The sequence below is a fragment of the Lepisosteus platostomus genome, chromosome 5 (assembly GCF_059453375.1).
Source record: "Lepisosteus platostomus isolate fLepPlt1 chromosome 5, fLepPlt1.hap1, whole genome shotgun sequence".
NCBI lineage: Eukaryota > Metazoa > Chordata > Actinopteri > Semionotiformes > Lepisosteidae > Lepisosteus > Lepisosteus platostomus.
Window position 1 is genome coordinate 65,226,312 of NC_142615.1, and position 5,514 is coordinate 65,231,825.

Genomic DNA, 5,514 nt, shown 5'->3' on the forward strand with positions numbered 1-5,514 from the left:
GAAAAGATCAACTTGACACGCACACCTTTCCTGTATAAAATAAAAATAATCTCTCATTTTTTTACAAAACAAATTGCTTTTCTTTTTACAACATTTCGAATACCGTTAATTTAATAGAAACATCTACCTTAATTTCTTATTTATTCCGCACATCTGAAGTCACTGTTTACATGTCTGCATTGTTTACTTGTACGTTGTCTACTGTTTGTACAGTATATTGTCTTGATGCACTGTCTGTACTTTGTGTAAAGTATCTATATCTATGCTCTCACAGTCTCCTTCCTCACCGCTCCTGCTCGCTCGACACTCAGTCTCTATACCTGGGTTCGTTGAATCTCTGTCCAAGTCTTTTGGATCTTAATGACTATATGAACAAAAAATAATTTCAGGTTAACAAATTTGACACCCACTCAATTCAGAGTGCACATGTTTCTTGTTACAGAGGGGAAAAAATGCACATGAAATTTCTCATGCTCACCTATAAGGCTCTGCATGGCTTGGCACCTCATTACCTGTCTGAACTATTATCGCCCTACTCCCCACCTCGCAACCTTCTCTCTTCTAATTCTGCTCTCCTAACTGTTCCCCAAGCCCATCTACATTCTGTGGGTGACAGGGCTTTCTCCTGTTATGCCCCCAAGCCCTGGAACTCTCTCCCCAAGGATATCACAGAGTCACCTTCTCTAAACTACTTCAAATCCAGACTCAAAACCCTCTTCTTTAGAAAAGCCTTTACTGAACTGGTTCCATTCTTCACCCCTCTGCTTTTCTTAGTACCACCATCCACGGTCTCCTCTATATATTGTAATTGTGTTTTATCTTGTGTATTTTTATTTATTGTTGTTGTCATTCTGTAAAGAGCTTTGAGAAGCCACCTTTTAAGGCGCTATCCGCATGTACCCCATGTATTAAGAAGACCCCCCTATTCCAGTATATTACCTGTAGTGTTATATTCAAAAAATCATAAAAAATAAAGAACACTTTCACAACCCAAAGCAAGGTTGTATGAGGTGAGGGGGGCTGTCTGCTGTGTAAAACACTTGGTTGTAGCATTGTGAATGTTGTGCTTCAAATGCTATTGAGTCATGAAGAGGACCTCCCTATCCCAGTGTATTGCATGTCTAAACGGTGCCGTATTGAAAAAATCATAACAAAAACTGAAAGAGGTTTCACAACCCAAAGCAAGGCTGGGAAAGGTCAGAGGACCTGCTTAGTGTGTAAAACACTTACTTGCAGCATTGTGGGTGCTGTGGTTTAAATGCTATTGGCTTGTGAACAGCATCCCCCTATCCTAGTGCACGGTGCCACATTCAATAAAACCATGAGAAAAAGAGATTCACAACCCAAAGCTCTGCCAGTCTTCTGTGTAAACAATCATGGACATCATGATTTGAACATCATGGGTGCTGTTTTTAAAAAACTGTTGAGTAAAGAACAGGAATTTTCCTGCAGAATGAAAACAGGAAATAAAGAAAGGGTTTCAGAAATAAAACAAAGCTTTATTCCCGTGCTGACAGTCTGGGTAATTGGAAACTGCTGTTCTGCTTCCTATGGTCATATATGGGTTTTTCGCATGAAACTCTATTGAGCAGTATTTCTGCGTTGTGAATGTATGTATGTATACAGCGGTCCCCCAGTGTTCCAGATGGTGCGTAATTGCGCATCAATCAAAACCCTGACTGTCAGAAAAGGATAATTAGCTCACTGATATGTTTATGGAGGGGTTGTGAAAATTTTCAAAGTCGTGGTCTTTAAAATGCATTTGGTTTGAAGGCGTTCTGTGTTATATGATATGTGATATGGACACAAGAATATTCGTGTGTGGAATAAAAAGACAAACTGAAGGCTGTGAGAACATTCACAATGTACTTTATACACAGAGCAATTGTATATACAAAGCAATTGTTTCATAAAAACGCTACAGGCATGCCAAAATCGTTTTTGAACTTCAAGCTTACTTTACCCAAAAGTGATGAAGACACAGACATTCAATGAAAACGAATTTGATTCACTCAAGGCTTCACTCTTTTGTTGTGATGTCATTTTAATTAATGTTAGCTGTGATTAGGTGTCGTTTTTGTCTCTTTTAACTTAAGAGTTAAAGAGTTTAAGAGTCTGCTCCTTTCTTCCTGGTATAGAAATAACATGTTCCATGTTTACAACCACCACTATAAATTATTTGTTCAGCTCTAACACCTGTCTGCGTTGACAAGGCATCTCAAAATGACATATTAAATAAGAACACGATCCTTCTGGTTACCATTCCTGTGGTTGGAGCGTTGTTTCACCCTTTTTCGTTCTTCTACAATATTTACAGACAGGGCTTTATCACTGGAGTTGTACAGAAGAAGTGTGCATAGGTGAAAATATTCCATGAAAATCATCAGTACTGCTGTTGTTCTATGCGTAGTTTAACCGAGAGCACTTAAAAGATGCAAAAAGGTTTCAAAGAAAACAGAATTGAAAGACAGTAGAGTAAGGAGGTAAAAAAGTACTCCCCCGTCGAGGAATTAACCACCATCGCCCGTGTGACTGGATATAAAAATAACTGATTCATTTTTGCCCGGTCCCTGGAAGCTTCAATGCGATTACTTTTCCTTCCTTATTTCTTCATTCCCATGAATTTACTCTGTAGTAGAGGAAACGCGAAAGTGGGAAATTGCAGGCATTCTCCATGAGCCCACACCACTGGGGATGTAGCTCAGTGGTAGAGTGCATGCTTTGCATGTATGAGGTCCCGGGTTCAATCCCTGGCATCTCCACGTGCTTTATATTATTGTGCTCACATCGCAATCTTCTGTTGAGTGAGAACTCTTTGTCGGTGTTCATAGAGAGCCAGGTTTACACAATTAAGTTCAGTCACACAGTGTTACAGTGTTGCTCTGCTGTTTTAGATGTACCTCCAAAGCATTTAGTTCTGTTAACTACAACAAATGATTTGAACAAATTTAACGTCATATTCAGGAAATCCAGAAAACGTCTCCACACTTGTCGTAGCTGTTGAAGAAATCACCTGTTAAATCTCACTTGGGATTTCTTGAGAAATCATTCAGCGAGCGAGTCCTCCCTCTGGACTCCGCACTAAACTGAAAGCTGCGCGAATTCCTCACTGCGTGTCCTGTACTGTTACAAGTGCTCTCGTGTAGATGTGGAGCACAGCCATAAGGACACATTGAACTTTTTCTGTATGTGAAGGAAAAGGCAAAATAGAATGAATAGTATTAATCGTATAAAATATCCATGGTACAACTCGAGAAAGTACTGAAGGACTAAACAACGACTTTTGATGATTACAAGAGATTCAAGAAACACAACCGTCCGCACACGGGCTTGGATCCTGAACGCTTAAGTTAAGACAAAGCGAAGGATACGAACTGGAAACTCTCTTCACGTCTTACCGTTTGTGAAATAAAAAAAAATCTTACTTTCTTAATAATTTCTTACTGCTGATAGACGATTTATTGCATTTTAACAAAATCACAATTACAAACATTTTGGGTTAAACTGTTATTCACATACTCTAACGAAGATAAACGTTAGTGTCTTCCGGTGTGTGAGCCAATTTCTAATAAGAATAAAAAATAAGTTATATAAATTGAATTGTTCTACGTTTTATACTTACATAGTCTTATTAATATTTCAGTTAAATATTTTCTTCTGTAGTAATACTAGTCTCGATTTACAATTTTTGGATATGGTGCATCTTAAATAATTTTGTTATTAGTTTCGGTTTTGGAAAATCACGCCTAGAAGCTACCAAAACTGGTAATGTTCACAAGATGTGTAATGCAATAGCAGCCTTCTGGGTGGAAAACAAAAAGTATTTCTTGGTATGAATCCTAGCTCATTTATAGGCGGTGTTCTAGGACTTCTCGCTTCAGAAATCCTGTCAACGCATCATACGTTTCTACTCCATCAATATCAGCAGTGTTATCACTACCAAACGCTAAGAATAGATCCTGGCAATACTTCATGAGATCTTCGTTGGAAAATTGTCCAAAAAGTCAAAATTTTCAATTGCATGCAACTGATGAGATCTCTCTTCGATGGAAGTTATAAGTACATCCAAAATACGTTTCTTGTGGATCCAGAAGAGGATCATTATGAGGCTCAAAACATGCCTGTCTCTTCTTTTTTTGAGGACGAATTGATTATTGAGGTGTAATCATTGGTTCAAAACCCAAATCATCTGCTATTGCTGTTGTTTCTTTGATAGTTTCATCAAATCCTTCAATTGATCTTCGATATCGAGGGATAATATCATACAAATTGTGGTTTTCTTTTACTCACCAATTTTATTAAAATTTCACCTTCTTTTACTGATGTCTTGCATGTATCACAAGATATAACAGTCCCCTTGTGTCCTCAGGTAAAATGTTTTAAAAAGTACAACAAAAGTACAATATACTGAACAGCATTTATGGTTAAAATGAAAGTACATATACCAAGATATTAAAATACAATTGTACAGATTTTTGAAGTTTTCCACCAAATCTGCACTGTAATTTTGAAGTATTATAGCTGAGAATGCAAGGTGAGTATGAAGATCAAATTCAATGAGTGAAAATGATTTTCTTGGAAGTTGCCGATGTTGGTCATTATTGATCATTCCAGGTGATATTGACTTAGGTCCTCAAATGTTTACTTGTTGTAGCTTGAAATGTGCAAAACACTCACATTTCTTTCAAATATGAAGATGTTTTACTGTATCTAGTGCTCTGTACTCGTCAATCTGGGTGCTATAAAATACCTATGGTTTGAGGTGCAGTATAAAGTGAATATTGGGGTGTCTCCAGTACTGTGGGATGCTGCATTTTAAATTGAGCAGCTCCTGAAGGCAGGACAAGGAGTCTTAGATAGATATTCAATTTCTTCTCATGGGATCAATAAAGTATCTATCTATCTTAACCTTTTCATTTGAAGGGAATGTAAATAACAGCCAGGTTGTCTCTTTGGTAGTGTTGTATCTGGCTCTGTCAACAGTGCCTTTTGCTCCTTGTGTGGATTAAATCATACTTATGAATTGATCACAAACATTTAGGCATTCTCTCCTTCTGGGGTTGATTTTATCATTGTGAGTGGCCAAAGGTTCCTTATATATTTAATTAAAGTCTTTAATTGTACAAAATTAAGAAATTACAAATGAATGACAAAATGGTTTTAAAAAGTTTATTTTTAAAAAGGAAACGTTAAGAAAATGTCTATACATTTCTGCACATCAGAAATGTTACATTCAGAATTCTATATCAATTAATAGTTTTATTTCAGAAACATATTGTACAAGAAAAAAGACTGAGTGGAATAGGGAACTTTAAGGTCTCCCTGTTTTAAAACACAAACTGCAGGTCCTGTAGACAAAGTCAATGAGGACAGTGACTCACTGGTCAGAGCTCTCAGGTGACAGACAGTGTCAGTGTGGAAGCAGTGGAGTGAAGTGGACTCAGGTCACAGACAGTCTCAGTGCTCAGAACTGTTGTAAGACTGTGTGACTCTGTTGGTGAAGCTCTTCTGTGT

At 37.5% G+C, this 5,514-nt stretch overlaps 1 non-coding gene across 1 annotated transcript; it reads left to right on the forward strand.

Moving 5' to 3' along the window:
- Window positions 1-2,690: 2,690 nt before the first annotated feature.
- trnaa-ugc (transfer RNA alanine (anticodon UGC)) lies at window positions 2,691-2,762 on the forward strand. Its single transcript has one exon. It is a non-coding gene; the product is annotated as a tRNA-Ala (tRNA).
- Window positions 2,763-5,514: the final 2,752 nt, after the last annotated feature.